A 13,818-nucleotide genomic window follows, 5' to 3' on the forward strand; every position below is an offset into this window, starting at 1 on the left:
TGTTGGGTCCCACATTGCTCTACAGAACTTAAGGTACTGTGACTCTTTCCAAAATCGCCTGTTGGCCCGTTCTCTTTTGTGGTTTTTTTTTTCTTTGTGATAGCCCCATTAATTCCTCCTCCTTGGGCCGAAGGGAAACGTGCATGTGCAAAGAAGCGCTCCATACCAAAAGCCAACTCTCCTTCACCAGCAGTCCCTACAGCCATAGATCTAATGCTCCAAAAGGCGATAGGTGTGGTAACATCTGAAATTGAATTGACTGAAAGATGCCTTTCAATTACACCTGATTGTTTTTTACCAGTTTCACCTCTTTCAGTTGATGTAATGAGCTCACCCTAATTAAATGGGTCTCAAAATTTGGTTTCAGTTATTAATGATCCCATGTCATTACCAAGCCCAGACTTTAGACCTGAGTGCTCCTCCCCTCCGGCTGCCCGTATTTCAAAGAAAAGATTCTTGGGCAGTAATCAGGGCCCTAGAGGAAGAAAACTAAGGGGGGGCATAAGAGGCCCTGAGAAGTCAACTAAAAGTGGTTCTGCCCAGTCTAATGTTAGTGAGCCTCAGCAAGTTCATACCTATCCTCCCTGGGCCCAGGCACTAATGGTTGATTTTTTGGCCCAATGTAGAATCATGGTAAGGGAAGAGATTCACCCAATTCTCCAACAGTTGCAGAATCTTGTACCCCCTAGAATTCCAGCTCAAATACATCCTAGCAAGGAAGCCACCATTAATTTGACTGAAAATTCACATAATGTGGGGCCCCTTATACCCCAGGATTCAGTTCTGAGTCAGCGTTCTCAGCCACCTAAAGTTTCCGACAAACAGGCGCCGTCAATTCTTAAAAGTAGTAGTTTAATGGGCAGTGGAACGTCCTTAACCCCTGATCGAGGCCCCTCCCGATTAGCAACAGCACAAGGTTTCCAGGGGGTCATTTCTAAACAGCCCTAGTCGTCCACCGGGCCTAAAAACCAACCTGACATAAATATAATTGATGGTGATTCAAATCCTTTGCCCAATGCCGAGGGGAATGCAGGGGGTGGTGGTGGTATGATTCGCCAATCCTTTCTCCCTACAATTAAACTCCCCCCTGAGGCTGTCCCCTATGTGATTGTCTTGGTGGGAATTCCGGAACTGAAGGAAGATCACAAAGAATCCCAGCTAGAACAACGCAATAAGATTTTGTTCTGGCTAGTGAAGAACAAGCAGTTTCCGTATGATAAGGCAAGAGATATTTTAATGGTTAGGAGGGTTGCGTGGGTGGGCCCTACTCAGAGGTCCATTGGGGGAGTTTGTGTAATCATCAACTTTAGGCACCCAGAAATCACCCAAAGAATAATGTCACACGTTTCACTCACTATTAACCAGCTTTCGCCAATCAGATCCCTTACCCTAGATTTCTTCTATCCAGGTCCATGGAGGGTAGGCTTCGTTCAGCCCACAAATGATTTTGACCAACGGGCCAAGAACTTTTACAATACATCTACTTCTTGGCACCCAAATCTACCTTCTCTTAGTATCCCCGTTTCAAATCGTTTTGTCCCATTGGAGGACGTTGACTGACTGACTGGGCTATTTGTCCCTTTATTTATTTTGATTTTATTTGAAAGGTTTTATATAGCGCTGGCTAGACCCGGAGGTATCAGAGCGCTTTACATGAGCATCAGATCATAGTTACAGGTTAGATCGTTACAAAGGTTACCCAGTTATTAGAGCATGGCAACATAGTTACTTGTAAGGTCAGGATAAACAATAAGCACAAATACTTAAGGGGAAAAGCAGGCACGAGGAATGATTCAGGGGAAGGGGGAACCCAGGTCATGTGTGGTATCGTCTACCAAGGATTTGTTCCCTGGAAACCTAGGTCCAGATGCCAATTTTCGAAATGGGGACTTCCTAATTAGATTAGACGATCCAGTGTTGGGTCCATCTGTTGGTCATTTACAGCCTGCCTTTTCATTAAGGGGTCACACGGAGTCGGAAGCCAATAATGCTGATATTGAAAATAATGGCAGTATTTTGGTTGGGCAAGCCTCGGCTACTAGGATTGAATCTGGTAATATTGGCAGGGTGAAAAGTTGTGGTGACAAAATCTCTATTATGTCCTGAAATGTGGCAGAGCTCTCTAACAAAATGCATAGCAGCGATTGGGGATGTTTTATAGACAAGTTTGATATCTGTCTTTTTCAAGAGACTTGGGCTAGGGAAAACGTGCATAGGTCGGGATTTCTGGTAGTAAACACTCTGGCTTCGATGAGTGTGAGGGGAAGACCCTTTGGGGGCATGACTATTTTTGTAGGCTCCCATCTGGGATGTACGGTGACGCATTTAAATTCCCCTTCATTAGATCTCTAATGTATTAGAATCTCCTTTACACCAAAATTTAGCTAGACCCTTATTAATGTTTATTCTCGTCCCACCAGATTGGGTAAAGAATCTCCTACTTTGGATATACTAGACAAATTCATCACAAAGGTCAAGGGTGAGAGTACTTTGATAGTTGCGTGAGACTTTAATTGTCAATTAGAACCACTCCCGGACATGCTTGAATCCATCTCCAGTATTGAGGACTCTTTATGGTCCATCATAGATCTGCAAATTTCCCCGATTAGGGCCTGGACCCCAATAGCCCTCCAAATGAACTCCATTACTTTGGCTCACTCCTTGAGAGCCTGTAATGGCCGTACCCAATCTGACCTAGAGGGTAATAATACTTTCAATCGTCTAGGCCAGTCCTCCTGTATTGATTATATTCTCGTTGAGGTTTGTACCTGGTCTAAGGTCATTGACTTAGTGGTTCTTCCACACCACGACAGCGACCATAATGCCCTGGTACTTGATTTAAGCTTCCCTGAAATGTGCATCAGGGTGAAAGAGTGACCAATTGGGAGACCCTATTAATATCTAATATTAGGAGAAGGCTTAAATGGCTAATCGTCAAAAAATCCCCTGAACGTATGAGTTCATTGTACCAAGTCGTTCTACGGGCACTTGCTGATCTAAGTGGTCTGTTGGAACAGGGGCAGGAACCACCTCCTAACTAAATTCATAACAATCATACAGGCCTAGTAATGACCCTCACACAATTACTTAATCCCCCAATGGGCAAATTAAGGAAAAATAGGAAGGCTAGCTCATGGTTCAATGCCAACTGTAAGGTAGCCAAGGTGGCACTCCTGGCTGCCATTAAAGCTAAGAACAGACCATTAATCCAAACTAAGAGGCTCGAGTATAACAAAGTACAGTCGGATGCCAAACAAACTTGGGAGAATTCCAAATGGACTGCTATTAAAAATGCCCTTGGGTCCAGGGATATGAGGGAATTTTGGTCCATCGTTCGCTCTGGTAGCAAGGATGGTCGAAAGGTTGATGTTTTTAATATTGCACCAGAGAGATGGGTCGAACATTATCAGAGGTTGTACGTCCCTCCGACAGTTCCCTAGTGGATGCTTCTGCACAGATACCTTTACTGGACCCAGTGCCAAACAGCAATTTGGTTCTCTTTCCCATAGCCTCTTTTAACAGCGAATCCATAGAGTCTAAAATTCCACCGAAGGAGCTTAAAATCGCTATAAAAAGGCTCCCAGCTGGCAAGGCTTCCTGGTCTTGATAAGATTCCTGGCGATCTTTTCAAAGATCAAATAGGGGTCTGGGTCCCTTATCTGTATATCTTGTTCAGTGCTATACTACAGGGCTCTATTCTACCCGCTACTTGGGTAGGAGTTGAGATCATACGGTGTATAAAAAAGATTCCCCCCTTCTCCCGGTTAATTACCGTCCAATCAGTCTAATCAATGTAAGTAAAAAAAAATGTTCACGTATTATTCTCGATCGGCTTCAGATTTTGATGGAGGCACATAAGATCCTCAATCCTCTTCAGGCCGGTTTTAGGGAAAAGACTTCCACGGTCAACCAGTTATTAAGACTCCAACTTCTTTACTGGAAGACCGTGAGAGTAGAGGGTGGCAGCCTCTACTTAATCTTTGTTGACCTTAAAATGGCCTTTGACCTAGTGCCCCGTAAAATCCTCTGGGCCGTTTTGGAGGACATGTGGGTTCCAGCATATCTCCTCAACATCATTAAGAGACTTCACCTAAATAATTTTGCCCAAATTAGGAGTGGTAAATGGGGTAGTCTTACACCTAAAATCCCAGTCAACCAAGAAGTCAGACAGGGGTGTGTGTTGGCGCCCACCCTTTTTTGCCTCTTCGTCAATGCCTTTATTGCTTACCTTAAGGGGGTCAAAGGCATCGATGGCCCCAAACTGAACAACGAGCAGGTGGTGGCATTGATGTTTGCGGACGATATCCTCCTATTGTCAAAATCACCCATGGGTATTCAACGCGCACTGGACAGCTTTGTAAACTTTTGCCATTTAAGGGGGTTGGAAATTAATATTCAAAAAAACAAGTTTATGGTCTGTAATCCTATGAAGACCAGATGATGCCATCCCTCTTTAAATGGCATAGCTTTGGTCAGGGTAACAGTCTTTGAATATTTAGGTATCACCCTCACTGATAAAATGGACTGAGCGCCCCAACTATCAAAGGCCTACGATCTAGTTAATATAGATCGTAGGTCCAGAATCTCGGCCATCCATGGCAACCCCTCCCTAGGCCCACTCACTGTCAAGTTTTTTAATTTGAAAGATGAATACATAATTGAGCCTTTTCTTGACGAGATTTTACCTTTTACAGCGAAGAAACATTAGCTACAATTTAGATATGGTGCGCTCTCGCTTAGGATCTTCTCCCACAAATGGTCCACAACTAAACTAACTGAATGCCCGGCGTGTGGGGCCAAAGAAGAGTCTGAGTACCATGTCCTTTTTTTCTGCCCTTCATATAAAAACATACTGGCTTATCCAACTTTGTAAAAACACAGGGTTCAGGTATCACAAACAAGCCATTAGAACACTCAAGAGTAATACTTCCACCCCTGTTGTATTCTCAGTTTCTCGCTTTATCGATGCTATGTGGCGCAGGAGAAGATCCTTTCTGTAGAAACTGTTATTAGCTTGCTGAAATTACTTATGAATTTATAAAGTATATATGCTATATATTTTTTATGTATTTATATTTTTATAATCAAATCAAAATAGAGAGAGAGGACTAGGTAAGCCAGTCCGGATCCGCTAATTTATATATAGTATATCAATAAGGACTAGCTACGTTGTGTAAAAGGACTCAATAGGTACGCCTGTTGACAAACCATTCGGTTTGGTCATGAAGCCCTCACCCACCAACCTAGTTGGTGGCATGCTTCATCATCGGGCCCACCACAGTGACACCGAATGTGTCCCGGGTGTGCTGCGACTCCAGATTACTGAGGAGCTGGTATACTTGCTGAGTGTGCAGTGTCAGTGAGTGTGAAAGTGAAAGATTTAAAAGCTATACAGTGGGTCCCAGTGCCCGAGGGTGTATGGATAAACTTTAATACCTGGGCCCCTGTTAGCAGCTAAAAAGGCAAACGGACGCGTTATATGTTATGTGTACAGTAAAGTAGAGGGAATCCCCCTCTTACACGTAATGCACCTTAGCGAGTGCGACACTTTTAATACAAAACATATCACTTAATATAGTTTTTATCACCTGTCACATACTCATTGGTCCTGAGGAAAGCCAGTTTTATTCAAAAGGCCTGGCTGAAACATGTAGACCACACAGGACGCAGGAGATCATAATTCCCTCCATCGCATCCGTTTGCCTTTTTAGCTGCTAACAGGGGCCCAGGTATTAAAGTTTATCCATACACCCTCGGGCACTGGGACCCACTGTATAGCTTTTAAATCTTTCACTTTCACACTCACTGACACTGCACACCAAGTATACCAGCTCCTCAGTAATCTGGAGTCGCAGCACACCCGGGACACATTCGGTGTCACTGTGGTGGGCCCGATGATGAAGCATGCCACCAACTAGGTTGGTGGGTGAGGGCTTCATGACCAAACCGAATGGTTTGTCAACAGGCGTACCTATTGAGTCCTTTTACACAACGTAGCTAGTCCTTATTGATATACTATTTATATTTTTATAATCGTCGACATCCGTTTATGTTTTTTACCAATGTTATGAATGGCTATTATGTATCTTTTATGGTCTTTGACCGAAATAAAGATTACTTGGCTGACTGGCTAACCTGAGGTGTGTGCCCCCTCCCCCACTGTGCGACACCTCACCCAGCAACCCCCATTCTCCCAAAAAACCCTTGAAACACACATGAACACAAATAAAAACAACAAAACCAGATACAAATCAGGTCATGGATGCCGATCATTACCTATCGCCACCACTTAGTCTCAATGTCAGTCATGCCTCTCAATCTTCATTAAGATGGGTTAAGGCAGAGGGTCTTAGGAAGCCAACATTGTGTCGAGAGCTGCCGCATCATGCATGATATGCACCGCAGGCTGTGAAGGAAAATGTCCCATGGGGTACTGTCCGGTTCATGGGAGCGTGCCCTGAGCTCTCATCATCGGTTCCTATGTCCCGGAGCAGAATATCAGTTTCCTGGGGGGCTTCTGCTCCCACTACCCTCAGCCTCACTCCACCCTGTTAGTCGCATATGTCCTCCGACTCCTCAAGTTGCGGCGTTCCTCCTTTCAGTCCCACGCGGTGTCAAGGAAGAGGAAATTGTCCTCATAAATGACCTTCAGTCAGTCTAGGAAGAGGAGCATATAATGAACATTCAGGTCTCGCAGATTCTGCCTCAAATCCAAGAAAGATCGCAGCTGTTGCTGGTACTTGTGGGTATAGTCTAGGAAGATCATCACCACAAAGGACTCGATTTTCAGATATCCCCAGAAACAAGCAACCCGGAGGATGGCGTCCCGATCTGAATAATTGAGGATGCAGGCAATCAACCCATAGTAGGTTTAGGGAGAAGTGCCCTATGCGCTTTTTCCACTATGAAGCAAGGTAGGCCTCAGCAGTAGGAACCAAGCTTTCTAGCCAGTCCAAGGTAAATGCGGCTGAGGTGGTCACTCTGCTCCTTCCAGGATGTCGTAGTTTTGCAATCATTAGATTAAGCATTAGCAGAAGACATCCAGTATTTCGAGACTATCAAATCCATTTTGTATTTCTGTCGGCCATTTTGTATGCCATGTGCTCTGTCCTACCTTTGTGTTAACTGCTCATGAATTCTGCTTGGAGACAGATTATATTTAGCTTCTGCCACTCCACGCATGCTCAGTTGAGCTTGCAGCTGTCCCTAGCATGTAACTGTCAGAATGTGTTTTTATTTCAACGAGCTAACTGTTAGCTGTGCAACCGTGCATTTTCTGTATGACCTTGTATGTGCCTAAGAACAGCAGCTTGTACTTGTACCGCCTGCTTTTGAGACCCTGTGTGGGTATAAAAGGACCCAGCTCCTTCCAGTCAGTCTGCTACCTCATACTATACTGAAGGGTGTTGTGTGAATGTAGTTCCACCTCATGAGGTTTAATAAACTCTGTCTTTTCTATTCCAGTTTCTGTGCCAACTTCTTACTATTGGTCTAAGGACTCTGAGCAGAAAAGGGCGAATCCCTTGCACCAGTAGGCCTGGCTGGGGCTTGCTACTACAAATTGGCGCGTCCAACGTGGGGCTCATCGGCGACTCGGATGCCTGAAAGACTGGTCGATACGAAGGGTTGGAATCTCGCTTTGGACGTGATCACTGCCGGAGGAGACCCGAGTCTTGGCATCCATGGCGTTTTCCCTTTCTTTCTGATCTAACCATCCAGGTGGCGTCGGTCCTCGACTGAGATCTCTTCTGTTGATTCGCCGTGCAGTGACCGTTTGGTCGATTTGAGAACTTGGCAGTATGAACCTGGAAACCATTTGATTGGTAAGAGCAGTTTTGCGGCACTTGTTCCAAGATTGATGCCTTGGATTGGTAAGGTAGTTTTAGAAAACACTTACTGTGGCATTTTTGATATGTATTGGCCAAATATTGAGTTAGTCCTATGATTATGAAAATGATATATGTGTTGCAACACATATAGGCAGGTAATGAGGAGTTTGTTTTCTACTCCTAAGAATATTTGAATGGCGCAACGTATGGAGAGTACTTTAAGTGCTACTTTTTTATAATACTGCATATTTTGCACTATTTTTGGCATGCCTGTTTCCAGCAAACTTCGTAAGATGTGTTGCTTTTGTAGTGGTTCCAATTTGAGAATTGATAAAGCACAACCGGCCCCCCCGGAGGGGACGCCTAATAGAGATATGTGTATTAAATATTTTATTTCGTCCATAATGTACAGCACATTGTGGAATAAATACACCCGCAAGGATCCTGAGTTGAGTTGGCCTATGCATGGGTCATTTGATTTGCGACAGATTCAGTATGTGGAGCAACAAATGTTCAAGCGAAAGGCTAGAAAAGATATGTTTGACTGTGTGCGAAAGTGGGAGAAAGAAGTGCGTGAGCAAATGAAGCATGAAAAGGCCTTGATTGAAAAAGAACAGTGTAAAAGTGTGCATGCGAAAGCCTTAGAAATGAAAAATAAAGAGATGAGAGAAACTAAAGAAAGGGAAGATAGGGAGCGTCAGTTACAGGTAAATGTCCAATATACTATTTGTAGGCCTCTCTATCCTATTCTTAATAAACCCCAAGATGATTCTCTCTTATTAGATCGTTCTCCACCTCCGTATATTTTCCCTTCTGCTCCTAATGAGTCAGATGAGGACTCTCCTACAGCTCAGGATAAAGCCAGAGACACTCGCTCAATGTTAACTACCGAACGTTCCTCTGAGATTAGATCTGCGGCGAGAAAAAGCCGATCGTAGTACTCTCACTGCTTCTGATCTTCTAGATACTATTAAGAATTGGTCAGAAAAGGAACAGAAATATTTTACTGAGATATTGGCTATAGAGGTTGTTGAGCTATTTAAGAAACATTTGGTGGAAGTAGAGCCAGAAGATATAGCAGCTGATTGTAAGCAATTACGTGAAGGTTCTTTTGTCTTCTCCCAGGTGGCTGATATGATCAGACGCTTGGTTAAACTACGTGATGAAGCAGTCCGTGTGTGGGAGGAGAAAAAGGCAGCAGACGCAGCTGCACAAACATCTCGAATTAACATGGCACGAGCTCCGATGCCCGACACAGATAAGAATGTTGTAAATGTGAAACCCATGCGGGAAGCCGCGCCTTTATATGTTCCTCCTAAAGGAACAGGTACAAGTGATGATAAGACTTCAATTGATGCGAAAGGGTGTTTTATTTATAATTGGGTTTAAACTCCTTCGAATAGAGCAGATGTCATGGCTCTTAAAAATGCATTGCCTGATCCGTGAAAGAATCCGACAGCTTTTTATGAAGAAATTGAGGCTGTCATTAGTTCTTGTACTATGACTTTGTCTGACATTGATTTGTTTTTTGGATTAATATTACCACCTGATATGTGGAGAACTGTGCTTAAAGTTGACGATTGTGAGGAATTTGGAGCATTGTGGTCAGATATAGAACAATCAGATAAAGATAGAGAACCTGCACAAAAACCGTGACAGCAAATTCTAGATCTTCCAGCAGCAATATTGGTAAAAATAATAACGATTATTCCCCCTAAAAAGATAGATTGGACTATGTTACCGTCTTGCAAGCAAAAATAGATGAATCAGTTTCACATTTTTTCATATGCTTTGAAGAAGCATTCCACTATTTTAGTGGCCAGTCATTGACAGATGACACGGTTTGGCATCTGTTTGTCGATAAGTATGTCACAAACCTTTTGCCAGAAATAGCTAGTCGCCTAAAGGCCAGCGAAAGTTCATGGACTACCTCCTCTCCGGCTTCTCTCCTAACTATGGCTCAGTATTATAAACACCACCAACATGGAATCGCCGATTCCTAATGGGGTATGTGGTTAAACAAAAAGCGAGAACCACATACCCCATTAGGAATCGGCGATTCCATGTTGGTGGTACTCCTTGTCTGTTTTCTAATGATATACCCAGGGGTACAGGAGTATTCCCCGTTCACCGATGTGAACTAAAAACCTTGCTCTCCCTATTATTTTTCACATCAGTATTATGAACGACAGGAATTAGAAGCAAAAAGTAAGGAGGATAAAAAATCTAAAGAGTTAAAAACAAAGGTTATCATGGTTCAACCTTATGGCCCACCTTCTAGAGGTAATAATAGAGGTGGACGTGGATCTTATGGTTTGTCTTTTCCTCCCTATCCTCGTGTAGATTTGTCTGTTGATCAGTATGCGTATTGTAGACAATTTGGACATTGGATTTCTAATTATCCAGTGCTACGTACTCAGCAGGGTTCACGTGGTCGGGGACAAATGAGAAATCAGGCAGGATATTCAGGGCCTAGAGGAAACATAAATGATCATGCTAGGTTTGACGCTAATACACGTTGTCAAGAGGGGGCTAATACTTTTGACAGACGGAATCAATATCAAATGTCCAACCATGAACCGTCTAATTTGCAAGATTCTGCATATGCATAGGATTGCCTAGGATGAAGTAAGGAATCAGTTGAAGTTCCAGTAGATCAGAAGGGTCCCTATGTTACAGCACATGTTTTGGGTTCTACGGATCAGTTTCTGGTTGATACAGAAGGTACTTGTAGCGCCTTGTCTAAACACTTGATTACTAGGGCTCCCCTGTCTGACTTAACTATTACATCGATTGGTTCCGATGGAACAGTTCGGGCCTCCATTGCAGGGAGCCTTTGGAATGCGGTTAAAGCCCAGGTGTGGGCGGTAACCTGTCGTAGGTGTAGGTGGTGCATCCAAGCCCACTGTGTGACGTCACGCTTGTTCACACAGGAACCTTCAGAACCAGGAAGTGCAACTTTGCCAACAGCACTGCTCCAAAACATCACGGGATAAAATAAAGCAGTGAGATTCCAGGACTAGGCTGCAGTCTCGTCTCAAGGCACAGTCAAAGGAAGAGGATATTCGCACTCTCTCTGAAGAAGTCATTCAGTACAATGGCCCATTGGTTTCATCGTAACCCATTGAAGGCAACAGCTCTTGTTCCTTTCAACCTTTATGGAGTTGCATCAAGCACAGCAGCTTCAAAGATATGTGGTGAGTTGAGAATTACACGAGCACGGTTGCTTGAATTGTTGACAGACACCACTTGTAATGCAGAAACAATGAAAACTGCGCCAGATTCTTACTTCTCACTATTGCAAGGCTTCATTGTTGCGTTGGACGGCGGTACTCAAGACAACAAACTACGATTTATTCAAAATTTCAAATGGACTGACACTTTGCAGGGAAATGTTGCAAGTGCCCAGCAGGATGCTGTTTTTGAACTACTTTCTATGGCATTTAATGTTGCTTTATGGTACACAAAGTTTGCTTCACGATTGGCTGGAAAAGAAGATATTACAGAAGATGAAGCAAAAGAGGTTCACAGAAGCATGAAAGTTGCAGCTGGGATTTTTAAACATTTGAAGGAAAGTCATATCCCAAAACTTCTCACACCAGTAGAGAAGGGACGTGATTTAGAAGCCCGAGTGATTGATGCCTACATTGTCCAATGCCAGGCCGAAGGTCAAGAAGTGACGATTGCACGAGCAATTGAATTGAAGCACAATCCTGGTCTCATAGCTGCATTCGCGAATGAAACAGCTAATTTCTATGAAAATGTTGACCATACATTGTCCATTTTGGACCCAGTATACATCGCCAAGTGGAGAAAGTATATACATTTGAAGATATGCTTCTACAGGGCCTACGCATACTGCTACCATGGACAGACTTTGCTCACTAGTGACAAATGTGGAGAGGCTATCCATTCCCTGCAGGAAGCAGAAATTTTTTACAATAAAGCAGAAGCACTATGCAAAGAATATGGCGAAACCAAAGGACCTGGAACTACAGCAAAACCCTCTGGACACCTGTTCTTTAGGAAACTGGGTACACTTGTTAAGAATACTCTGGCCAAGTGTGAGCGAGAAAATGGATTCATTTATTTCCAGAAGGTTCCTAAAGAAGCCCCTCAGTTGGAACTGAAAGCCAATTACGGCCTTGTGGAACCTGTGCCATTTGAATTACCTGCTCTCAACCCACAGTGGACTCCAGAAACACTAGCTGGCTTTGATCTCACCAAAAGACCTAAAGAAGATGAGAAGAATCCTCAGGCTAAGCCGAAAAAAGAGGAAGAAGTGAAGCCTATGAAAGAACCAGATATAAAATCTCAAAAGGACAGTGGATGCCAGATCTCCTGAAAGAGACATTCCTAACTTCAGTTAACATTTCCAGAGTAACAGGTCCCAACCCCATATGTAAAAAGAGACTAAACTTGTAGTAATATAAAAGATATCTGATTGGCCAACATACTTCTGTAAACTGGCACTTTATAGGGAAATTTGGTTAGATCCCTATTGTACTGTATTTATTTGCTAGAGCTTGAGCTTGTGTATGCATTTCTAAAAAGAAAAATCACAGAAGTCAGAGACATGAAAAAATGTGCGGTTTAGATTATGGATGTCTGTTTACATGTTTAACTGATCTTACAGAATAGTTTGAGCATATAGCTTCTACAGCTGTTTTTCACCTCAACTCTGCATCTGAAGAGCATGCCACAATCAAATGTTAATTGTTTCCTTTTAATATTAACACTCAACAGAAGTTACAGTGCAGGGTCCCCGACTTCAATGCAACCTATTTTCAACTTGCAGTTTCTCTGACCTCTTTGCAGAATCAATAGCCATAAGCCTGATCAAACTGCCAAGTCTTGTGTTTGTACCTTTTTGCTGCCAGTTTGTTTATCACTGTCTGGCACAGGGACACTGGCGTACTATGCAATTACATTCATTTCATAGCATAAAGTTATGAAAATGTAGTCTATATTTTCACACCAATGATCTTCCATGCACTCCAAAAAAAAAGTAGAAAGTTACTCATTTACTGTACTATCCTTGATGTTACATATGCTAAGTTGATACCACCTAATTGTACACTTGCAGAAGATATCTCACTGGTTTCAGGGAGGTACTTCAATATATAAAGTATATTCACTTATTTCTATAATTATTCAGGCCCCGGTATTTCAGCAAATAAGGCATTTCTCCTTCCACTGTCCATTTCATTGTCAAATAAAATTAAGTAATCCTCTGTTCTTTTGCAGTTTAACATAAGGTTTTGATCACACTCCTCTAAACCATTACTGCTAGATGAAAATATCAAAGTAAATACTTAAGTTTATTGATTTGAAATGAAGCGCTAAGGGCTACAATACCTAAATGTTTTTCTGCCTTGACTGAAAGTATTAGCAGTGGAACCAAGAATACAAATGCCAAAACTACATGAGCAAGGCTTCCTTTTTTTTACATTGAACCATTGGAACCAGGTGCCTGCTGTTTGGTGACCTGAAAGGGGAGATTAATGTGTTATCCCATGAATTGGACATTTTAATTCCGAGTTTTCACTGTCCACAGTTGTACTAGGAGAAGGGCTTTTTGTTCTTCGAAAAAGACAAGAACATGCATAAATGATGCAGTCTAATAGGGGAGAGGGGTTGGCCTAACGGCTAAGGCGCTCGACCTCGGACCTGGGGATCTGGGTTCAAGTCTCGGTAACGACGCCAAAAACCCCCTGTGATTCTGGGCAATTCACTTAATCTCCCCGTGCCTAAAAAAAAATATGAAAGTGTGTCCTCATGTAACGTAACTGGTGCTATGTAAAGCGCTCTGATAACTGATTTGGTTCGGTTCTAGTTCGCGCTATATAAAAAAAAAATTGTAAAATGAACATTAGCCCATTGTCCCAACCACTTGCACTCCATGTTGATAAGTTTGCCGCTCCATGTTGATTTTTGCTTTCTCCAAATACACCAGACAATATTGTGGGTCTGGAAATGCTCAAATATT

At 42.9% G+C, this 13,818-nt stretch overlaps 1 pseudogene across 1 annotated transcript; it reads left to right on the top strand.

Moving 5' to 3' along the window:
* Nucleotides 1–10,641: 10,641 nt before the first annotated feature.
* LOC144807212 (BRO1 domain-containing protein BROX pseudogene) lies at nt 10,642–13,253 on the top strand (annotated as a pseudogene). Its single transcript, XR_013606134.1, has one exon. The product of XR_013606134.1 is annotated as a BRO1 domain-containing protein BROX pseudogene (transcript).
* Nucleotides 13,254–13,818: the final 565 nt, after the last annotated feature.

The sequence above is a fragment of the Lissotriton helveticus genome, chromosome 1_2 (genome assembly GCF_964261635.1).
Source record: "Lissotriton helveticus chromosome 1_2, aLisHel1.1, whole genome shotgun sequence".
In the NCBI taxonomy this organism is placed as follows: Eukaryota; Metazoa; Chordata; class Amphibia; order Caudata; family Salamandridae; genus Lissotriton; species Lissotriton helveticus.